The sequence below is a fragment of the Galleria mellonella genome, unplaced genomic scaffold (genome assembly GCF_026898425.1).
Source record: "Galleria mellonella isolate WM207_F2 unplaced genomic scaffold, CSIRO_AGI_GalMel_v1 utg159, whole genome shotgun sequence".
NCBI lineage: Eukaryota > Metazoa > Arthropoda > Insecta > Lepidoptera > Pyralidae > Galleria > Galleria mellonella.
Genome location: NW_026442004.1, coordinates 4,228,521 through 4,255,144, shown reverse-complemented (window position 1 = coordinate 4,255,144; position 26,624 = coordinate 4,228,521). Strand labels below are relative to the sequence as shown.

Genomic DNA, 26,624 nt, shown 5'->3' with positions numbered 1-26,624 from the left:
AAAGACTGATACAAATTCTTTCTGAATTTAAATATTTTCCATTTTAGCAGAGACACATTGATGAGTTGTTGTGATAATGACATATTAAGACTAGCTCTATCCCACAGCTTCGGTTGTGGTTGTCTCATTATATTAAATAGTCTATACCTTCCTCAAGAAATGAATCATAAAATGTAAAAAGACTTTTGATATACCATACAAGTAGTTCCAAACGTTCACGTTCACGTTCAAACAAATAGACAAACAAATTCTTCAGCTTTATTATATCAGTATAACCGTAGTACTTGCAAGCCACAACAATGTTATTTTCAGATTTTTTTAATATAAATTTATCTGACTATTATATTAATATGTATTTTTTTTATATATATATATATATATATATATATATATATATATATATATATATATATATATATATATATATATATATATATATATATATATATATATATATATATATATATATATATATATATATATATTTATATATATATATTTAGATCTTTCAATATCAATCACTTCCCATAACAAAACTCAATCTTTCAATTTATTATATTACAGTTACATTTATTAAAGTACTTTATATTAATTGCCGTGCGCTAATTGTTCCATTTCCCCGAAGAACAAAGTCAGAGTTACCGCAAATTCCATTTTCAAAAATGATTGACTATTAAATGTCAACACAACGAACACCCCACTTAATCGCTGAAACAACCCTTTCAAGTAGGAAAGAGTCAATTTGCTTGGTAAATCGAAAGTGATACACAGTCCAAATATCCCAGGGGCTGAAATTCTAGCGATCAATCTTCAAGCAGGTTCTTTGCAACTGCAGTAGTACGAGTATATAGTCCATACTTCAGGCAAAACTCGTCCGCCGCACGGCATTTGACGTCGCGACACCGTAGCAGTAGCCCGCCAACATATCGCAGGTGGGTACGCCCCTTTATACGATAGCAGTGTTCCATTTTTAAAATTTGAATTTTTTATTTTTAAAAAATAAATATAAATACTCTTTTTTTTATTGACTTCTTTTATATGGCTTTGAGTAAAAGTTTTGTCAAGTTTCCATTTGAAACGCGAAGACGTGCTACGAAGTTGCTCCGTTTAAGTTGTTAAAGTTTAACTTGACTCTTGGGAAACGAATAAAAATTATTAAGATACATTTGCAGTGCTTTGTACTGCATAAATTAAAAATCATTTCGTTTTTATATTTTTAATTAAGAAAACAAATGTAATTTGGCCAATTTATAAAAAACTGCAATAATTTCTTATCAATCGAGTATTCGATGATACATAAAAATATTTATTATTTTATAATAATAGTATAGTACATTTAATAATTAAACAATTAAAAACTTACTCTAAATTGCTTATAAAAATGGAGAATTATAAGAAATAAAATAGATAAGTGTTTTATTTATTTTCTTTAATTGTATATTTCTCTCTTATTGTTTATATTTCATTGTTTGTGTTAATCGTGTAAAATTACTAGATTTTTCACTATTGACTTATAACTGCGTACTCCATAAGTATGTTTGAATTCGAATTGTTAAATGTTGCGTGATGTTAAACGGCTCTTACCATTCATTTTACCATAAAACAAACATTTGCACAGACCCCATGGGGATTTATTCTACTTTGTAAAAGCGGACGTCAGACTTAACAGCTAATATTTGTATGGTAAACTCTTACATAATAGACGAGTTAGAATGGGGTTCAGCAATTAGATTTCGATATTTGTGTTATATTGTGTATTAAATTTCTATTTAATATTAATTATACTGTTTAGTATAGTACTACACTTAGTTCTAGTAAAATAATAAACAAAAAAAATATTTTATTCCACTAAGTGACAACTTTCAATATTAGCAATTTATTTTATTTTTATATTTCTTTTGTTCGAAATTTATTTTCACTTAAATCTAATCAAAATAAAATTGTATTAATGTATATCTATTATAGACTCTTATGATACCTTATTTAAAAAAATATTATAATTAATATTTCGGAAAAAATATATCAAAATAAAAAATATAGATTAAATTAATTAACAATTATCAAAATAAGCAAAATATAGTGCAATTATTTATATTAAAAAAGACAACGATATATGTGTTTATAATTGACTAATAATAAATTTATAATTGATTATATCTACGTACCATTAATGTCATCGTATATTCTATTGTTTGGCATTTGAATAAAAAATCTTTTCGAGAATGGGTACATTTTTCGTAGATTGAAATTGGGCGTTATTACTTTGTTCCATTGCGTAACAATTATTATAAAAATTGTTACGCAAATTTCTTTGGCACGTTAAACAAAAATAGTTTAATATGTTTATTTATATTTATTAAAAAATATATTTAAATAAAAAAAGAATTTAACATATGATTTATTTTATCAATAATTGTGAGGAATATAATGTGATTATTAAGTGGTACAGTGATAAACAATGAACTTTAATCGAATTTGGGGTCTGTGTTTACTTTAGTTTAAATGTTTTGACCTGAAATTGTTTGATGGAAGTTTGGGCGTGGCTGCATGCTGTACTGGGCACCTTAGAGAGTAAACTTTTGTTTCAGTATCTATGTAATCTAATTTGGTTCTTTGCAATTACGGACGGTATGATTTTAGGTAGAATGTTGAAATTCAATAATAATAATAATTTGTTTTGATAATATATTATTTGCAAAAAAAAAAAAATTTTATGATTTACGTCGTCCGTTACTTATAAATAATAACAAGAATATATTGATATATTGTCAATATTTATAATATATGATAAAATATATCTGGTTAGCATTAAGTCGAATTGTATGTAAATTTTGGGTACATGTCTTGAATTTTTTTTTAATATACTAATTACTTGTACATTAATAACATACTCTTCTTTCAAAGTTTGTTAAAAATAGTATTTACTCTTTTTAATAATAACAATAGTATGTCATAATCATTACAATAATGCTGTGAACTCACGAATTAATTCGTTTCAAAATAAATTGGAAAACGCAAATACGTTATCAACAACATACAAATATAATATATCTGTGTAAAATCACACTCAGTTGCCCAATTAGTACAGTTTGATAGCAATGTAGTCTCACAGCGACGGATGTTAATGAAAATTCTCTTTGATTGCAGGTGCATCAAAGCAGTGCGGCAACTAACGAGTGAGTTACAATTCTTCATTAAATACAGCTTAATTTGAATTCTGTACAAATACCTTCAGTATTTACTACCTCGGAATAGTATATTTTTGGTTAAGGATTCCAGATGGGACTTTTTATTTCTACCTAAATGTCAAATGTTAATTTGTGAAATTTTATGAAAAATTTAAGTTTCTTTTTTTTATTTAACGAACGGTACTACGAAAAGTATAAAAAAGAAGTCATATTTGTTTCTATAGTATGTTTTATTGATCTATATATTACTGTATACGATTTACAAATAACAAAACTGCCAAAAACATTACCCAACTTTTTCACACCCATTTTATTTTTCCCAAAAACTTCTTCAACAATTTCATTACTACAAGATATTGCAAACACGAAAATTTTTACCCAAAATTGCGAAAAATACTCGTATACCCAATTTGGCAACGCTGAGGAAGGAATCCCATAGGATTCGCTATAAGATGTGAAAACAGGAAAATCTTTTAAAGGGAATTTTCTACCTGAAATTTTTTCTAAAGATTTTTTTTTCTACATTTATTCAAAAATGGCAGAAATATTTGACTTACATATATAATGAATTAAATAAGTAAATTTAATATTAATTACGAGTAGGTGCGTCGTGTTAAAATTGGTTGTTCAAATTATTTTGTCACTTTATGACTCATTTTTCTCGGGGATAAAATATTCAGTCTCATTAGTGGAATACTCCGTTCAAAGGATGATGATTATTCAAATATCCTGTAATCGTAAATTTATAGAGATTATATTATTTTTCTTTTCTTTTCTTTGTTTTTTTTGGCAAATATCTTGACGAAGAAATGGCATAGTCAAACGCATTAGTCGACTATTATCGTTGTGGTAGAGTATCAGTCGATTTTTCCGTATTTATGATTTGCTACGCTCATGATATCGGTTTTTATGACATAGGGAAGGAAAAGAAAGGTGACAATTTTATCCTTATGTCGTCATTATTCCGATAATGCAACACAATTGTGCGATACCAGCCTTATATGTATATGTTGCAATCTATTGACAAGAATTTACTTTAACAGTTGGCTAATTCATTATCAATTTACCATATCATCATCATATTAGCCTTAACTGTTCACTGCTGAACATAAGCCTCCCCTTGGGCATTTTGCCAGTAGCCACCACGCTTGGCGAATTAGCAACCGCAGTTAGGCTTTAAAGGTGTTTTAAGAGGGATGCTGCAGCCCATCCCTCGCCCTCCCTTAGTCGCTCTTACGACACAAACGGGAAAGGAAAGAGTGTCTTATTTTATGCCGGGACTAAACGGATAGTTGACGTTATCAATTACTCATCATTATCATATCATTTAAAAGGCCGGCAGCACACCTGCAATGCCGCTGGTGTTGTGGGTAATCATGGGCGGCGGTAGTCACTTACCATCAGGTGAGCCGCATGTTTGTTTGCCCCCTGTGTTGTAAAAAAAAAATTATTGATGGATAGCTAATTATAATTTATATTGATATTTTAAGGTTTATAAATTGTAACATAATAGACCATCCTGATTTAGTGTACTATCTCGATATATAGACAAACCAACAAGCAATCTTTCCATGTGTCCACTTAAACTTACATTTAATTCACCAGGCATGGAAAACACCAATAAGAAATAAAATTAATTCGAGTGTCAGTGGTAGTCTCGTCTCCTGTTACACTGGATTCTTATATGTTCGGAAAAATGTAAGTAGTATTAGTCGAATAGGATTGAAAAGTGCTGCCGAGGTCCAAAAGGGGCGCCGAGAGGTCATCAGAAAAGGATCGCATCAAATTCGACTTACTTTTTCGTCGTCAAAATATGTGCTGGGCGTAGTTAACATTTTACTCTTTTTTCGTCGTTAGGCGAGTGTGTGTGTGTGTGGGGGGGAGGGGGTAAAATATTACCCAGAGGCGTCAGGTAGGTGCCGACCTTGAAAGTGAGCATATCGAATGTTAAGTTCACCGCAATGGCAAAAGTTGACAAATGTCAGAAGCATTTCCATTAGGGATTATAGTCGTGAATATATTTACTTTTTATTTATACGCACTAGCGCCTTTTACTCTTTTGAAGTGAAAACGAATGATATCGATTCTACGTCCCTAGTGAATGTTGAAATTTATTTAACACTAAGACGCATTCCCTATAGGGGAATGTTTATTTATTACATTACAGTTACGAAATAATGGAAATATATTGAAATGAATGGTTCTTTTAAAAAGAAATAGGTAAGACTGTGTGTATACTGGTAAAGTTGGACTAAATGTGTCTTTTTTTATTTAATGTGACTATAAAAAAAAATATCTTTTTAAATTGTTATTAACTATTGAAATAAAACGGTAGAAAAGTGTTTTATAATCATCGGTGATAACGGAGATTTAAATTATATATTTACTAGGATTAAAATGTTAAAATCTCAAAACTAACAATTTAGATTAATTGTTATTTAAAAAATAATATACCTACAAAAATTAAATATATTTTAAAATGAATTAAGACTGGCCGACAAGATGAAGTAGATTTATAATATTTAAGTATTTAAATTCAAATAATTTAAACATCATAAATTTTAAAATCATCCGTCCCGCGTTCTTAATTTAAATAATTTATCATGTATTTATAACCAGATTTAGTGTCGTAATAAGCAATTTTTTATTTCACAAAGAGTAATGTGACGAAATTAGATAATATGGACCAATACAGGAGTGACTATTGATTGTAAAAAATAATAATTAAAATCGATTCAGTATTGGTGTTGCACGCAAACTAATAAAGATGAATTGACAACCTGTTTGTTTTTTGAAAATAGCCGAGACTCTAGAGACTCATGAACATTATTACAGAAAGAATATACACATATATAAGGAGGAGAAAAACGAATACTAGAACAGTAATTATGTCAAACAGATTAAGGAAAATGTTGGAGACATGTCGTGTCAAGATGTAAAGTTTTCGTTGGAAATTGGAGTAATTGGAAAGAGCTTCGCTTACCAGAGCGCGCTCTTAAATTGTTAGTGAATGAAGTTATAAAAGTTCTGGTTACCAGATACTCAATAATTAATGTCCAATTCATAAACATTTCATAACAAAAGATTAATTTTAGATCGAATAGATTTATTACCGTTCATATTTAATTCAGTGACACACAAAGGACGTAAAGAATATAACATTTTTTTTAAGTAATATTAGATTTTTCTAAGAAACAATAACAATATTATTGTTACGCTACGTGACATGTTATAGTAATATAATATTCACACCGCGAGTTATAATAACGGGTTATTATAAAGTACTCTGAGTACCTACCTACTACGCAGTTTCAATTTCCTACGTTAAATATGATAATAATATGTTTGAATTTCGAATGTTGTTCACTTTTGTTTGTTTTTACTGTACCAAAAAGGCACAAAGGAACCCTTATGGCACGACTTTGCCCGACCGTCCGCAGTCGGCCTGTTTTATATGTCTGGAACTACTAGTGTTATCAATTTGAAATTTGATATAGTTTTACATATTGTTTGCTTGCATATACTGAAATAGAAATAATTGAAAAATATTTTTATTTTTGCTATAGGGTGCAAAAGTGGTATTCTAAATTTCATTATGGAATTCACAGTATTAGTGAGGAGGTTCATTTTTATATTTTTAATTGTTTTTATATAAATAAAAATGGCAATCAAGATGACAGTTCACCTCACGAAAAGTGGTAATCGTAGCCTATAGACATGAGCAGTGCCATTAAATATAACATAACAGTTTTTTTTATACAACTTAGAATGGCAAACAAGCTGACGGCCCACCTGATGGAAAGTGGTAACCGTCGCCTATAGACATGAGCAGTACCATGGACATAACAGAGTATACTGTTTCGCCCATGATACTCCCCATGCGTTGCCATACCTGAGGACTCAGGTGTTATTCCTCTGTACCGAGTACATTCACGCCGAAATTAAAATTTTTCATCTTCAATGATACAAATATATAATATATATTGATATAATATATTAACTTTATATGCTTACTAGTATATTTTTTATTGTCTCGCCTAGTACGTTGCACAACTGCTGTGGATTATACCCTCTGGTTCATAATTTCTAATATTAGGTTGTCCATTCAAATAAGTTTCAACTTTAGTTAGCGTTTATTACTACTTTAATCAAGCCAAAGTTTGTGAACGAGCTAACTCACAAATTTACAGTGTTGTGTTACTCCCAAATGAGATAAATCTACATATTGTAATTCAAAATAACTGATAGATTTTCCAACTGAAGTAGCACTCGAGATATATTTCATGATTTAACTACCTTTATACTTAGGTTATAATAATAAAGCGTTTCCATACAAATGTTTCGCTAGAAACATGCTACTTTTTTTCTATCTATGCTGTGTAAATGGAGTTGCCATAATGTACATTTATTACTACTAATAAGAAACTAAACGCCGCGTAGTCTTAGCAAGGAATGGGACACTCCTTCCTTTTCTGTGAGTGTCATAAGAGGTGATTAAGGGAAGGCGAGGGATGGGGAGCAGCGCCCCTCCTAAAATAGCTCCAAAGACTAACTGCGGTTGCCAATCCACCTGCCAAACATGGTAGCAAAATCCCCAGAGGAGGAAGCTTATGTTTAGCAGTTAAAGGCTGGTATGATGATGACGATGAGAGAGGACATGTTGTACACGCATGGGAAAGGAAGGGCTGGCCTATTCTATACTGGGATCATACGGCAGAAATTGACATGTGGGGACATATAAATTTTTAAACATTTCCTATGTACAGATATGGTCTAGTTACGATTTTAATATATTACTAAGACAAGATTTCTATTAAAATAAATATTATATTTGCTCACGATTGTTACTCCAAATGGAGTAGGAAGTAGCATTAGTCAATTGTTATCACAGTGGTGAACTCAGCACTCAGCTTGCCTATATTTGACCGAACAAATTTGAATCTAATGTCTCAGGGGAGATGATAATTTATCATTGTCTCGATTTAAGATTGTGGTACCGAAGTAAATGGGAGCTATTTATTTTGTTTATTACATACTATTACTAAAGAGGTAGTCGGAAATTTGAATTGTAAGTTTTTCCTGGCCATTCGCAACGATCTTGAAGGTCTTACAATTCAGGGTTGCCGCTACTAGGCTACGACGCTCTCTATTGTTACACTTCGTCTTATAGATATTTCGTACAAAAATGACGGGTTGCAGGATTGTAACTACTGTATAAGACGTTTATACACATTCAAATATATGTATTGAACAGCTTCCGTTCTTTTTTCAAACGATTATCTGTCATTTTGGAACCAGAGGGAGACTTTGTACAAAAGTCGATTGCTTGGGTATCTCTGTCCCATTCGTGTTTCAACCGTGAAGCAGCTGTGTTTGCATGGCTGGGTTTCGGTTTGAAGAGTGGGATATGGCGTGAATTTACAGGGCACAGAGGAATAACACCTGAGTCCTCAAGAATGGCAACGCATGGGGGGTATTATGGGCGAAACTGTATACTCTGTTATGTCCATGGTACTGTTCATGTCTATAGGCGACGGTTACCACTTTCCATCAGGTGGGCCGTCAGCTTATTCGCTATTCTAAGTTGTATAAAAAAAAAAGGATGAGTTTGAGAGAAGGGCACAGCATAGCTTTATTGTATACAGTAATACTTTTTTTTGTTCTTCACAGTGACCTTTTTTTTTATTCTTCACAGATATTTAGAATTCTCTTAATATAATTTGATCTTGGAATGAATGAATGAGTATTTATTTATGAAAAACATTAATAGTATTTTGATTATATAGATAGTGTCTCAATACAAATGTTTCCCTAAAAATAGCTCTACTTTTTGTCCATTTGTAGATGAATAGAGTAATAAGGTAAACTTATTTCTCTGTATAGAAGAGAAATTATATTGTAGGGTTGAGGTATGTTTAAGGTATATTTGAAAGAACAAAATAAACAGCGCATAATGATTCATAATGCTGCTTATCTTTACTGATTACTTTTATTTATAAATGAGTACCTATAGTTAAAAAATATGTATTTATTTTTTAATTATTGAAAAAAGCTACTATTTTATTTAATGCTTGTATATTAATTTGCAAACATTACGCCCATATGTATGGATATATTTTAATTATTTATTTTGGCTTTATTCACGTTTTAAATTCAGGGATATTCGGCCAATACTTTATATTAAAATTTAAAAAATCGAACAGACATGGGAGTTTTTAATCCGATTACTTGCAACATTGAAAAAAAGCGCGATCTGTTTTAATTTAAAAGAACTAATATATGTGTTATATTTATTATTTTTGACAGTTAAACGTCAAATTAGCTGATTATACTTTGACCCATGTTTGACACTCCATGCTCTATCTATATGACAGTTTTGTATTTTTTTTTAATTATTTGTCAATTGTTTTCAACCAACTTTAGAAAGTAGGAGTTTTTTAATTCGGTTGTATTTTTTTATGTTTGTTATATTATAACTCCGTTAATTGTAAACGGATATGAAATTTATTTTACGTAAAAGAATATACTTACATATCGGTCTCATCATTTTATAAAATCGGTCTAGTTTTTTACTTTTTCAATCAAAATAACTGGTCTTACCATAATTGAAGTCGGTTTTTCTTAGGGCAACATTGTGTTAATTATCTTACGTATATTAGAATAAAAAATATTTCACTTGTTCCCATCTAGGATATGACTTGTCTATGTAGATACGAACATTATTTCATTTCCGTTCGATCGTTTGAACGTGATTGAAAAACGTTTAAACATTCAAACATATTTGTATCCAAATAATTTATATATTTTGGACTCCACGGGTACCTAAGTAAATTTGATAAAAAATTTGGCCTGTTGAATTCTTGTATTTTATTAATATAGTATGATAATTTAGCGTGTCTACCGTCACTAACGATGAATGCCGGTGAAAAATAGACATACCGAGGCCACGGCTGGCAGGTCTGCCTGAAAGCCGATATACCAAATTAGAAAATAAATGATTGCTTAGTAATTGATTGGAATTTATTGGTAGGCTTTTAGGTATTCGAAGTTTTGCAATTTATGTTAAAATATATATATTTAATATATAATTTAGGTAAAATTGGCAACTGTAACCAGGCTTATGTTGGCAGCATTGGATAGTTAAAGACTGATGATGATGTAGGTAAAATTATTACATCTATATTTTGGATCGAACAATTATAAATACGAAATTGGTTGCGTTTGTTATTTCACAGGACTTTAACGGTTTAATAAAAATTGGTATACACGTCCTTTACGGGATGAAAAAGGGCATAGGCTACATTTTATTCCGGTCAGTGAACAAGTCCCGGTCACGCAAGCAAAGATGCGGTTAAAAACTAGTAAAAAAATATTCAAATATATCCAAGCATTTGTGTGAAAACTTTTAAAATATTTCTACGCCAACCATTATCGAGAGTTCCCACAAAAATGGGTTCGGTACATGTGAGGAAGATATTACGTTGAGGCAACACGCTCGTTCACTTTCCGCTCCCGGTATCTCCTAATGACTCAGAAACCTACTTCCAACTTGGCCACAGTTTGCCGCAGTTTTCCTTCGTTATCAGCACGAATCTATGGTTTACATATATACATTTGGAAGTGTGTTCGTGTAGTGACGAAGCAAGAATGTGTTATTACTGCTTTTTATTCTCAGGATACCTTAAGATAAAGTGATTAGTGGAACAAATCAAACTGTTCACTAAGTCGTAATCATCATTATTATCAGTATCAGCCATTAATTGTCTATTATTGAACATAGTTTGCCCCCATAAGGGAGATTTTTCTAATAGTCGCCGGTTGGCAGGCAGTTAATCTTTGGTGACGTTCTAAGAGGAACGCAGCTGCCCATCCCTCGACTACTAAGCTCTCTTAGTCACCTGTTATAATATCCATGGGAAGGAAAAGGGTGGTTTATTTTATGCCGTGACCACATGTCGTCGCTATCTCCTAATGATCCAGAACCTTACTTCTAACTTGGCTACAGTTTGCCGCAGTTTTTCTACGGTACCATGACGAATCTATGGTTTCATATATAGAATTAGAAGTATGTTTCTTTTCTGTTGGCAGTAATGTGTTCGTGTAGTGACGAAGCAAGAATTTATTATGATTAATAGATAGATATATACTCTTTATTGTTTTCTCCAAAAGATTACAATAGTAAACTTATTATAGATACAAACAATTACAAGGAATAATCACAGTGAGAAAACAACGGGCGATCTTATCGCTAAAAGCGATCTCTTCCAAGCAACCTTTGGATGGAGAGGAGTAATTATAAACAGTTTAATCGGAGGCAGTTTGATTGCTTTTTTTTAGGTTGCCTAAACTGATTAGTGAAACAAATAAAAAAAATCCTAAGTTCCAATAGTAAGCTAATATTCTCCTATGGAGGAAAGGTTGCTAAAATCGGACTTTATTGTTTCATTGTTGTCATATCTTCTAGAAAGTATTTTGTTTAATTCTTGGTGAATTTGTTCACGAAGGACCAACTAACTTGACTTCATCCTCGCCTATTGTCATTCATTGGAACTCAGCTAGCGTATCACTCTAGCGTGATTATTAAAACAAAATATTCCCTTTTATAAGAATAGTTGCAGTGCCTGCCCAAGTTTTGAAGTCGCTTAAAAATGTTAATTTACTCATGAGGTTTTATTATCGCCTAATAACTTTAAACTGGGAAAATCAACTTTGACTTACTGTAACGATAGTTAAGTGGTTCTTTCAGGAAGAAATATAAACAACAATATAAATACTTTCCTTTGAAACTTAATTTTGCTGGTTGCTACTTTGTTCGAGTCATAGATTTTCATTTGCTCTTCTAATATTGTTTTATAGTTAATTATTTGTTACAGTAATATTTATGTAGGTATATATTTATTTATTTAATATATTACATGTATGTTTATAATATATAAATATATTTAGTATTACTTTTTATATTTCTGCAATTCAATAATGCACCGCCTACTTATTTCTCGGTTTGCCCAATGGTTGACTGGTAGAGAACATCGTCCGGTGTTAAGTCCGCCATATGTTTCACTGCGCATTGAAGTTTAAATAAAAAGAAATAAATATATTTACGATATTTCGATATCCCGTAATGATTCTAGAAAATTCATCTTTGAACTCGTCTACAATTTCATGCATTTTCCTACGGTACGATCTTGAAATTTGATATCTCCTAATGACTCTTGGAGAACCACTTTGAATGTATCTACAATTTCGTGCAGCGTTTAATGATTTAGTTTCACGTTGTTCTTATTTAATACTAGCTATATCTCGCGGTTTCACCCGCATGAATCAGTACAAAAAGTATCCTGTGTGCTAAGTTAGGACGTAGCCTACCCGTGTACCAAATTTCTTTTAATAAAGAGTGACCAAACATTCATTGGTCCATCATTACAAACTTTTATATTTATTAGCCGTATCCGTACAAAAAGTATCCTGTGCACTAAGTCAGGATCTAACCTAACATTGTACCAAATTTAATTCTAATTTGTTCAAAACTTTTTGCGTTAAAGAGTAACATATATCCATCCATTGATCATTATAATCCTTCTTATTTATAGTAACTTTTTAAAATTTTAAAGCATGGATCTTTATATGTAATATTCGTCAGATCCGTCAGTATTCTACCACTATGACGAATTGTTTAAAATCGAGATTCCTCATTAGTTTAGGTATTCTGCACTATTATTAACAATCGAATCAAATTAAAATGTGAAAATTGTAAAAATAATTAGCTATATATATATATATATATATATATATATATATATATATATATATATATATATATATATATATATATATATATATATTCTTATTGCACTAAAACTTACAACAAGAAGTTAATAATAATATTAGCAGAGGCGAACTTATCTCTAAAAGAGATTTCTTCCGGTCAATTATTATTAAATTATTCACGCATTGTTAAAATTACATTGACGAAGTATGACCAGAGGGAGACTTTGTACAAAAGTCGATTGCTTGGATACTTCTGTCCCATTCGTGTTTCAACCGTGAAGCAGTTGTGTTTGCATGGCTGTGTTTCGCTTTGAATGGTGGGATATGGCGTGAATTTACTGGGTACAGAGGAATAACACCTGAGTCCTCAGGAATGGCAACGCATAGGGGGTATCATGGGCGAAACAGTATACTCTGTTATGTCCATGGTACTGCTCATGTCTATAGGCGACGGTTACCACTTTCCATCAGGTGGGCCGTCAGCTTGTTTGCCATTCTAAGTTGTATAAAAAAAAAAAAAAAATTTACTGTTATTAGTTTTTCTTAGTTGGAGTCTATAGGGTATATGAGTCTACGGCTACTGTTAATATGATGACGATAATAATAATTATTAAATAGAAGACTTTTTAAATTATTATTTTAATTTCTCAATCATTTTTTTATATAATAAATTAATTTTACCAACTAGTAGGCTAACAATAGGCATTTGTTATAAGAATAATAAAAAATATGTTGGTTTTATTGTTTAGCCATATTGAACAACATTCTTAGAATCAGAATTTACAAAAATATATTTTAAAATGATTTTATTAAAATACTGAAATTGGCGAGTTTCAGAGTCGTTCAGGATCGCTTTAGTGGCTCTTTACGAGCGCTCTAGAATTTTCGATGAGAACATTTTTCCAGAAAATTTTCATCGTTTTATTATCTCGGTCGATCGCTTCTTGGAAATGGCAAATAGCACGTGTGTGTTAAAAATGTTATGTTATAACGTCTAATTCAAAAATAAGTTTATTCGGGAAGAAGTAGAAAGAAATATTTCTTTGTTGTTCTTTTTGAACAAAAGTTTACGATAACTAGCTTTGTTCTGCAGCTTTTCCCGTAAAGTGTCGTATGTGTTTGTCTATCTGTGTACCAAATTCCATTGGAATCCTTTTGACGACTTTGCTTGCGAATCCCTATGCAATCCAATCTCAGTATAATATAAGCATTTATATTCATGAGTATGTCTGTTTGTGTTGCTATGATTGTTTTTTTTATGTATGGATTTACAAAAAAGTATTTAAGTATTTCTATTTACTATATAAAATGTATGGACACGTGGATAGGCAGGGATGAGGAGCATGTTTTAAGAAAGGAACTAGGTTACGCTTCAAACTCTTTTCTCCTACATTCATCACGACTCTGGAACGCGCTTCCTGATGCCATTAAGAGACTACCGACTAAACCGTCTTTAAAAAAAAAACATTCACGCTCACTTTTTTACTTTATCCGTGCAGTAAGTCCTTTATATTATTCTCAATTTCGTGTATAATATAGTATATGTCATATATGTGTAAGTATATTTGTTATTCATATATATTTATTCGTTTATATATGTAATTTTAGTATGTATGTATATCAATAATTAGTAGTACCGCATTCGAGTATTCTGACACTTTCCCTATGGTTGACTGGGAGAGAATGCTTTTAGCATTAAGTCCGCCATGTATACATATTTGTACTAATGAATAAATAAATAAATAAATAAAAATAAGTATACATGTGGATAATAAGTGGAGAATAAGGGTAGAAAAAAATCTAAAAATTGAAACATGGTGGCCATCATTATCATCATCATCATATTAACTATGATGTAATGATAATTATATTTTGTATTAGTGATGTTAATTAGTCGTTAACTGTCCACTGCTGAACATAGGCCTCCCCAAAAAGGGAGGTTCCAAGAGTAGTTACCACGTTTACCAGACGGAGTGTCAACCGCAGAAAGGCCTTGGCGATGTTTTGAGAGAGACGCTGCTGTTCATCCCTCAATCATTAAGTTCCCTTAGTCGCCTCTTACGACACCCACGTGAAAGAAAGAGGAGGCCTATTCTATGCCGGGATCATACAGCAAAAAAAATGTTTACTTGAATAAAAACATATATTTCTTTTTTTCCTTTATAGTATTTATTTAAATTACGTATATAGGTACAAACCACGAATTATACTTTCCACTAATTATGTAAAATACAACACAAAATACAAGTAATATTAAAAGGTAGGTATAAATAAAATATGATTATGGCTCAGGGCACGGCTCAGTTCGTTAGACGTATTTGTAGTTTAATATTCAAACAATAATATTATGGTACACGCACACGCACACGCACACGCACACGCACACACACACGCACACGCACATGCACCCGCACACGCACCCGCACACGCACACGCACATGCACACGCACATGCACACGCGCATACACACGTGCACACGCGCACACACACACACACACAGAGAGAGAGAGAGAGAGAGAGAGAGACTCAAATATATATATATATATATATATATATATATATATATATATATATATATATATATATATATATATATATATATATATATATATATATATATATTATATATATACATACACATATAATATACAAGTATACATGCAATAACAATATCCTTTCAAAATAATTACAATACGTTTTATGATTTTACAACGGCGTTATCGATCCGCCAATTGCGCCCAGAACAATATCTCGCACAGTAATAAATAATGAGTTATGATACCAAATAAGACATTATTTATTAATGTAGTAGATAGTCGCTGTAACCCAAAAGTTCTTGTAAATATATGACAATAAAACCATTTTATTTTATGCGATAGAATTTACTTGTATACAAACAAAGTGTAAATATGTTTATGCGTGGGTATTTAGGGCAACAAATAGTTTGTTTTTTTTTCTAAGAATTATTAATATAAACAGAAAGAGTATAATTGTAAATTAATAATGGATAATTAAAGAAATAATTAACCAATTTTGAAAACACTTACGTTCATAGATAAATATATAATTAATTTGCATTATTTGCAACATACAAATAATAACAGACATAAATAGACATGCACAATACAAAGAGATAAAAGAACACGTATGTAAAAAGAAAAAAGAAAAATACATAAAAGACACACAAATACGTAACACCCAAAATGGTCACAACTCAGTTTATTGCTTTGCCTTCAAAAGAGCAAAATACTGATAAATTCTGATATGGCCAAAAGTGAATTTTAATTCAAAAGCGATTATTAACGTATAACATGTTCTATACATTATTAATAATAAAAATAGAGATTTATACCGATCTAGACCTATCTATGCATGCAAAACCGGGTCGGAATGCTAGTGAAATAGAGTGATACCAAGGTAGCGCCTGTTGGTATGTTAGACTTTCCGTTTACGCTAGCTGACTGCGAATGTGGGATAATAGGGGAGATTAAAGTTAGTTGTACCATTGTCACGAATTTAACTGGATTTAACTACGATGGATTCTATGGGGACCGCGTAGATATCGACTTGAGAGTGTATATAGCTGATAATGGAGCCATTAGTCCCCATTGTTAATATTAATTCCTCTTCAGTCCTCTCCGAAAACGAGGTATTAGAGAAAATTGTTTAGTTTCATGAATACATAATGGAAACTACTGTTTAGTGTAAAACCTTATTAAATTATATATAAAGATTTTTTTTTTTTCATTTAAGAGTTTCCTCTTGTCGGTGCAACTAATTCATGCATCTTCCTCCAGCCAGCTCTATCCCAGGCCATATCCTTTATCTCCCTATACGACATGACGCCTAGTGTTTCCTTTATCTGTCTCATGTAGTTAATCTTCGGTCTTCCTCTTCCTCTTTTGCCCTCTATCTTTCCTTCTATTATGCTCGTAAAAAAATCGTCATGTCGTATAAGGTGGCCCAGCATTTTGCCTCTTCTATTCTTTATTATAAAATTAATTAAAGAATATTGAGTTCCAATAAATATTATGTCTGTTAAATGTCACTTCTGCTGACTAAAGTTTGTCATGCTCATATTTTTTTAAACTACAATAATGCCAGTGTGCAACACTGTATTAAATTAAAATTTTCTAGATCAGGTATATTTTATATATATATATATATATATATATATATATATATATATATATATATATATATATATATATATATATATATATATATATATATATATATATATATGAACAACATGTTTGGGCGTCGAAAAGTTAACACTATGTTCCGTCCGATCTATTAATTGACCTAAAAATGCCTTATTTAGAAGTGAAACACGTTTGCCAAACGTGCTTGGACATGTCATTCGGAGATTGATAGCTAGTATGGAAATTTGTATAACTTCGGGTTATAGGGATAGTACTCAATCTTCAAATGTTGTCAGCCGCACACATTTGAATGGTAACAGAAGTAAACAAAATAATTGTAATCGACTAACCAGTAATAGAGACTTCCACAAGATAACAACTTGGTCAACAAAGTATTTATTAAAAGTTAAAAGTATTTATTTAAAACACCTAGAAAGTGTAAATGACGAATTTAACACCACATGGAGTTTTTGATGGGTGACAATGGTATGGTAGCCCCGCCTGCGCTAACAGGATACGCTGGCGGAGCACCAGTGAAGGGTGATAGATGAGAATGAAAACAGGTCAGTTAGCATATCATGATGAATTCATCAGGAATTAACCATGATAGTTTCCAGGGGGAACCGCAAGGAGGTCGACCTGGTTGGGTATATTGCTAGCAATGGGATTCTCAGTCTCCATTACTAACAATCCCTTTCCCCCCACACCACATGGAGTTATCTACCATTCGACAATAGACAAGAATAACAGAAAATGTAACTGACAGTGCAACGTGTATGTGAAAATAAGATCATTATAAATCTATTTATTTCCTTATTTCAAAAATATTCGTAAGTATTTATTTTGTATATTTCTAATTTTTTAACACATACTTAGTAATAACACACACACACACGCGCACACGCGCTCACGCGCACACGCTCACACGCTCACACGCACACACGCTCACACGCACACACGCACACACACACACGTGGATAAAAAAGTTAACCCACATTTTTAGCATAGCATTTGTATGGAGACACTTCATCCGTGTAATCAAAGAACACCTCGTATATAGATTATTGCATAGAAAGTACAGCAGCCTGTATAGAGAAATAACCGTTTGCGCCGCTCGATTTCACAACTATCCCATTCGTATCGTGAAAATGTGCAATCGTATACGTTATATCGTTACAGATTTACAGCGATATGGTCCTATTGTTTCACCGTTGTTAGCCTGTTGAACCCGCGTCAAAGTAACAAAGGCGAGTTAAATAAAGCCTCCTCAGTTTCCTGAAAGTTCCAATCTATTGTTACAGCAGTGCTATTGTTTTGGGCCTTTTTTCCCAATTATAACATTGTTTTTTTTTTCATATTATTTCTTTAACGTCTGTCGGCATTACACTTGTGACATCCTTAATGTTGCAGGCGTCCATAAGCTACATTAACCGTTTACCATAAATGCCACCTTCGTGGTATAAAAAAAGAAAACATGAAGTGACATATAAAACTAAACTTCGAGTAAAATTTAGTATATAGTTCCTTACACTATTTAAACTGAGTTGTGACCATTTTGTGTTACTGTAGCACACGCATAAAGGGAAAAATTGTTACTTTGTTTATGCATTTTTTTTGTATATATATTCTTTTATCTTTTTTAACTATACGTGTCTATCTATGTATGTTATTTGTGTACTGTAAGTAATGTAAATAAATTATCTATTAATCTATCTATTTGTACGTATCCCATCAAAAAAGATATTTTATATGCCAAATGTGCAAAACTAATTTAGGATTAAGTGCTCCGCTTGCGAGAATGTGTAATAAATATAATCATATATATGCGGATTAGATCCGGATATAAACGTAAGTCATAACTCATTGGCGATATTTCGTTGTTAAGTACTGAAGATCATCTAAACTTGTTAGTACAGTCTTTCTTTATATTTTATTCTTAAAATAATTAATGTGTATTTATTGATAATTTAATTTATTTAATTATATAATGACATTTATATGCATGTAATCATATAGTAAATGTCCATACCAGCATTGGGGAGTTTTGCCAGTAGTTGCCATCCTAGGCAGGCGGATTGACAGCCATAATTAGACGATTTTTTAAGATGAACGCTGCTGCTCATTCCTTGACCATTAAGTTCCTTTAGTTGCCTCTTATGACACCCATGGGAAAGGAAGGGATGGCCTATTCTATGTCGGGACCATATTTATACGGGGGCAAATGCATATCAGCATGCTACGCAAAAAATGTTATTTAATTTGTCTATGTGATGTTGGATAATTTTTTTGTTTATTTGAAATAGGCACCAAAAATAAAAAATAAAATAAAAATTAAACTAGTAAGCGTAATTTATTTTTATTTAGTTTTTTAGTATATTTTATATTCAGTCAAAAATAGTTTTCGATTTTGCATTGACTTTTTTTGCGTTCACTAAAACTCATTATTTTTTTCAATCGATTTAAAAAGAAGGAGCCCTCCTTCTTTTTAAATCTGAGACCCCTCAATTCGGTTGTATTTTTTTTAAAGTTTATTACCTTATAACTCTGTTAGTTGTAAACCGATTTGGGAAATTCTTTTTTTATAAGGATTCTTGATTAAAAGACTGATCCCATAGAAATTTTATAAAACTCGGTTTAAATGATAAAATATATAGTATAAATATTAAGTACTCTCTGTTTAAATACTATTTAATTTTTTATATTTGCAAATACTATTTAATTTTTTGACATTATATAAATTGCAATATTTTTTTGTAAAGCCACAATCTGACGACTAAAATTTTGTATGCTAATATTGGCAAAACATGTTCAATCTAAAACACTGTTAAAATACCCAGTATGTACCTACTCTACACAGATATTTATGGAAATAAATTGATCTTTATCTTTATCTATCTTTTTTTATTTAAACGAAGGAATAAAAAAAAATATAGCCACTCCTAAATTCATTTGGACTTGTATAAAAAATTCACAATTCCACGATAGCAAATGCTAAAAGGGTTAAATGTACCTCACCTGCCATAATTAAAGGGAAGAGACGCGTTTGAAATGTAAATAGCTATTGCCCTGAGTCATGGTGGAATGCAACCCTATGGGATACGGCTGTTTCTTGTAAGTACATATGTAATTAATGTCAACTTCGAAAACGACGGGATTATGGGGTCGACGCGTAGGTATTTTTGGATGTATGTGCAACGATGTCTTTACAACGATATAATCTAATTTGATGATTATTTTTAAGTAATATTTTAGTATAGAAAAGTGGTCCCATTAAGAGTCGTTAACTGTTAAATATAGTTTAGTTGCCACGCTTAGAATTAACAATCGTAGTTAGGTTTTGATAATGTTTTAGAAGGGACGTTGCTACCCATTCTTCGACGATTAAGTTCCTGTAGTCTCGTCTTACGACACCCACAAAAAAGAAAGGAATAAGCCATCCTATACCGGGACCACACGGTAATATTTCATCATAAATCTAATCCTTACTAAATTTATAAATGTGAAAGTGAGTTTGTTTGTTTGTTACTTTATAGCTCCTTAACGGCTTAACCAATCACTATGAAATTTGGTATACATATACTCGTATGTACTATATAGGATGGAGAATGATATAGATTTTCATACATAGATTTTATAACATATTCCAAACAAATAAATAAATAAATAAATATTCCGGTTACATGAATGATATCACAAGTAAAACCTAGTATCACTATATTTGAAAATGAACACATACTTATGTAACAATTAAAAAAAAAATATTTTGTAACCATAATTATGGTATATTGTTCTTTCTTGTTTTTAATTTGAGAATTTCCTCTTATCGGTGCGACTAATTTATTTCCTTTCAGCCAGCTCTATCCCAGGCCATATCTTTGACCTCCCTATACGACATGACACCTAGTGTTTCCTTTATCTGTCCCATGTAGTTATTTCTCGGTCTTCTCCTTCCTCTTTTGTCCTCTATTTTACCTTCTACTGTTCTCTTTAAAAAATCTTCATGTCGTATAAGTTGGCCCAGCATTTTGCCTCTTCTATTCTCTATTGCTTTTATTAATTTTCTTTTCTCATCCACCCTTTTCAAGACTTCCTCATTCGTTACTTTTTCTGTCCAGCTTTCCATTCCATTGGTGTATTGTTAAAAGAACAAAAACATGCTATCTAATAATGATGTTATGTTACATAAAGGAAAATTTATAAGCTACTGTAGTAGGGCCTTGTATATTGTACCTTGGGTATAATAGATCGGATACTATTTAAAAAGCCCCAGGCAATGTAACTAAAGTTTCTAATTAGAAGATTATTAGGATAGTTTAATAATGTCAGGTAACCAAACGATAATCTAAGTAAAATTCTATTTTACCAGAGGGAGACTTTGTACAAGAGTCGATTACTAGGGTACCTCCCATTTCCATTCGTGTTTCAACCGTGAAGCAGTTGTGTTTGCATGGTTGTGTTTCAGTTTGAAGGGTGGGATATGGCGTGAATTTACTGGGTACAGAGGAATAACACCTGAGTCCTCAGGAATGGTAACGCATGGGGGTATCATGGGCGAGACAGCATACTCTGTTATGTCCATGGTACTGCTCATATCTATAGGCGACTTACCACTTTCCATCAGGTGGGCTGTCAGCTTGTTTGCCATTCTAAGTGTATATAAAAAAAAAATTAATGTAAATTAGAATTTTAGAAGTTTTTCATAAGAAAAAAAAAACTATTTAGGATGTTAGTCTATGTATTTAATAAAATGCGCGAAGATTTTCTTTTTAAGATAAATAAATAAATGAAACTGTTCTTTTGTTCTTTTAGAAAAATCGTCTTTAATAAGTTTCAAGATTATAACAATGTACATACCTATGTATGTATATATAGTTAATAAATAAAAGTAGCTATCATAAAATTTTATAGTTTTGTAGCTCTTTTTTATACCACTGAGGTGGCAATCGAGCTGATGGCAAGCGGTTACCGTAAGAAACCTCTTTACCCTTTTTTTATGAACCTCATACAACATACATGTATCTACTTGTATGAGTAACCAAATAATAAATATTTGAGGTCACAACCTATAGCTATCCTAAATTAACTCGATTGAGAATCAAACCTGAGAACTTAATGTAACTAACGTGTTTATAATGACGGTCATTATGTTAACTGACAGGTCACTTCATTTCTAGTATATATTTTTACCTATTAAAACAATAATAAAAAATACGATTGCACTGTCAACAAATTAACATTTTTTTTTAAATGAAATGGAACGAAACGAAATGAAGCGAAATAAAACGAAATGAAACTAAATGAAATGAAACGAAATGAAATGAAACTTATTTGCTTAAAAACGTTGTAGATAAAATGTTGTATTTGTCAAGTTTACAAGATGTCCATTATGTTTCACTACATCAAGTGACATGCATTTTACCAAAGAGAGACTTTGTACAAAGTGTATTGCTTGGGTACCTCTGTCCTATTCATGTTTCTACCGTGAAGCAGTTGTGTTTGCATAACAGTGTTTCGGTTTGAAGGGTGGGATATAGCGTGAATTTACTGGATACAGAGGAATAACACCCGAGTCCTCAAGAATGGCAACACATGGGGGGTATCATGGGCGAAACAGTATATACTGTTATGTCCATGGTACTGCTCATGTCTATAGGCGACGCTTACCACTTTCTATCAGGTGGGCCGTCAGCTTGTTTGCTATTCTAAGTTGAATAAAAAAAAATACACAAAAAGCAGTAATGATTTTTACTTGGTACCAAGTGCACTCTTTTGTGTACATATTATTAAATTTTATAATCTGTATAACTTTTAGGTAACATTTTTTAAGGTAACGATAAAGAGTTTTCGTTCATACATTCCTTTTTGGGTGATCATCTAAAAAACTTGCACATTCACGTAGATATAACGTAAACTAAATGATATTTTACACAGAAGTTCCATAACAACTTAAAGATCCACTAAAAAAAGGTTTATGGTGTATCTCTCGGGACCCGAATGTAACAGCTTTCGCGCGAATGCGAGGTTTTAATACATATTTTACCCACACCTAACACCTATATTTTCAAAATCGATATATAAAGTAGAATAAAAGGGAGACATATGAAAATAGAACTTGTTCTTTGCCTACCCTCTTATTATATAAAAATTCCAAACACGATGTCAATGCAACCACTTAACAGATTTTAATGAAAATTTGTAATTTGCAAATGTGTACGATATGTAATGATTTTGAAAATGTAGGAAATAGTAAAAAAATACGAAACTATTACCTAATTACCAAGGAATCTATGATGAAATGATTTTGATTAATTTAAGATTTTGTCCTACGAAAAAAAAAACATCTTCAATTATGACAAAACCAGTTATTTTGATTTATAAATGACCAGATTTTTATAAAAAATTTATGGGACAAATCTGTATGTTTTTTTATAACTCAACTTAGAAGTTTTCTAAATTGATTTATAACTGGTAGAGTTATAGTGCAACAAACATAAGAAATACCATCTAATTAGATGGTATGTAATTAAGAATCTCCTGTTATTTTTTTAAGTCAAGTAATTTAATATCAACGAGTTTGAATATAGAAAATATTTAATATTTTGTAATGAATAAACTCACAAAATACTTAACCGATTTTATTTGTTTATTTTTATTTATTCATTAGTACTTATATGTGTACATGGCGGACTTAATGCTAAAAGCATTCTCTACCAGTCAACCATAATAAAGCGTCAGAAAACTCGAATGCGTTATTAGTAATTATTGATATACATACATACTAAAATTTTAATAATTCATGGGTTGTATTTTATTAAAATAAAAATACACATCTTCTACTGATACTGATCTATCGGTGCAAAGTCGGGTTAAACTGCTAGTCATAAATATATTGGGACTCTTGGAAGTCATATATTTTCTTTCACAGCAGATCCATGCAGATATTATAACCGTTTAGACGAATACGCGATTCCTATTGATACGTGAACGGAATTCTGATTTACGAATGGATGAAATGGATGCGTGCTACGTATTCTGAAAAGAAAGAGGAACACAAGTGCTTGACACCGTAGTGTACCGATATTAGAATAGAATGTAAGTGGAATTCTTTCCTATATCGCATTTCCATCATATACGCATTGTGTGTACATTATCAATGTTCGTTTTTTACATAATTTTTAAATTTTAGAACATAATTGTCAATTGACTTCTACTAGAGCAAATTTTTTAAACTTTCTATCCTTATTTCATTGCTTATTATTATTACTTCGCTCGCATAAGTTCAGCGTAAAAACGTAAAAGTAAAAGAAGCAAAGAAGCTGTTCATCGACTAATATAAATTGTGATTCGTTAAGGTGCTAAAGGCTAAGAAACAAACAACAAACAATTGACTTTCGAATCTATAATATGACTGTGTTTCGGTTTCAAGGGTGGGATATGGCAGCGAATTTACGGGGTACAGAGAAATAACACCTGAGTCCTCAGGAATGGCAATGCATGGGGGGTATCATGGGTGAAACTGTATACTCTGTTATGTCCATGGTACTGCTCATGTCTATAGGCAACGGTTTCCACTTTCCATCAAGTGGGTCGTCAGCTTGTTTGCCATTCTAAGTTGTATAAAAAAAAACTGTTATGTTATATTTAATGGCACTGCTCATGTCTATAGGCTACGATTACCACTTTCCATCAAGTGGGTCGTCAGCTTGTTTGCCATTCTAAGTAGCATAAAAAAATATGTATCACTTATAGTTTTTTATATATATATATATTGTGTTATGTGAGATTTACGTACGTGTAATTTTTATACGGATGCTATAAATATTATATATGTGTGTATGTTCATTCATCTTAAAATACATGTTATTGTATTGTATATTGATTTAGTCCAATGTCCCACCGTGTACTCTCCCTGTTTAGCGTAACGGTTAACTGGTAGAGAATACCATCAGGGATTAAGTCCGTCCTGTATACATATTCTAATAAGTGCAAAAGAATAAAAAAATAACTCACTCTTGCACCACTTACCCACTTCTATCTGTTCTCCTTTAATCAAAGGTTGTCTGTAAGAGATTGCCTTAACGATAAGACCGCCTTTTTTAGTTTTATGTATATATTTTAATTTGTACTTTAAGCTAATGTATATCACTTGAATCTTCAAACTGTACTTGTATATTTTTTTGGTTTTTGGTGCAATAAAAGAGTTAAATAAATAAATAAATAAATAATATTCGAAGTAGTTTTTTACATAACTACCCATTCGTTTAATGAAAAGACTTAAAAGATAAATATAAAACAAGACTGCTTCATAATCTTAACATTTTCTACATGTTCGCCATAAATAACTGAACATTTTTCGTTTACACGGCAGCTTTCAAGTTTATGTATGAGGATTTATTTATTTCAACATAAATGTTGGGGTACAAACATAAATGCGAGGCAAACGGTAATTAATTGTTTATAATTACAAGAAAGAAAGCCTTCTCGCATATATATATACCAACAATTATGGTAATGTATAATCGAAATAATAATTAATTAACTGTTTCGTTCAAATTGTTTTGACGGGAAATTCATGAAGTTCATCTTTGCACGCAATGCTAGCAATGGAGAGCTTATTTTGAGAAAGATATTTGATAAATATAAATACACGAAATTGTTTCACTGCCGTTTTATTCACACGACCGAAAAAATATTTAGGAAAAGAAAGAAAAAAAAAGTAAAAAGGAAAAAATAATCGGTTGTGTAATCCCATAATAAAATTAGTTTTTAGAAATTGAAGATCTGAACTTTAAGCTACAATTGACGTTATTTTATATATGTACGTATATAAAAATATACATATGTACGTACAATGTAGGTAATATGAGTATTATGTGTATGTTATTTTTTAATTACTGTTTTAATTTAATATTGTTCATTACGTTGCACCGTCAATTATATTTTCTGTTATTTATGTCTACGATCGACCGATAACGCCATATGGTGTTAAGTCCGCCATTTACGCTTTATACGTGTACTAAAGTATAATAAATAAACAAATATTTCTACTTAACAAATAAAATTTCTAGCTTATACGACATACGACATGAACATAACAAGGATTATAGCGAGAAATAAAAATAATAATTTTTATTACCGCCTTTGAAAATGAAATTACAAAACATTCATAGCTTCAATTCGCGACTTCCATGTAATAACTATTAGGTTTTAATGTAATTACATTGCGGAAACAGTCAAGTGCCCGAAACGTTGGGATAAACGATTATGTCAAAACTTATTACACGCCACGCCACATGAAACAATTTATAGAGTAACTCATTTAAGTTTTAATATTTTAACTCTTTTAAGAACATTTATTTGACAAGCTCATAATTATCTGTCAACTTTCTATAATTTTTGAAAAGTTTTAAACTAAGAACAAGGATTTACATAGAAGGAATGATAAAATTGTCAATTTATAGCAGGCTAGTGTATAGAAAATGTTATACGGCCGTATAACCCTACCAAATTCAGATACAACCTG

The 26,624-nt window shown here is 31.3% G+C and overlaps 1 protein-coding gene across 1 annotated transcript in view; it reads left to right on the top strand.

The window, feature by feature from the left end:
* The first annotated feature begins 822 nt into the window (after nt 1-822).
* LOC113509503 (calexcitin-1) overlaps nt 823-26,624 on the top strand; it is a 58,587-nt gene continuing 32,785 nt past the window's right edge. Inside the window, exons 1-2 of the mRNA XM_052892594.1 lie at nt 823-932; nt 3,148-3,176. The gene's annotated coding sequence lies outside the window, so the exon portion shown is untranslated. The remainder of the gene's footprint in view (nt 933-3,147; nt 3,177-26,624) is intronic.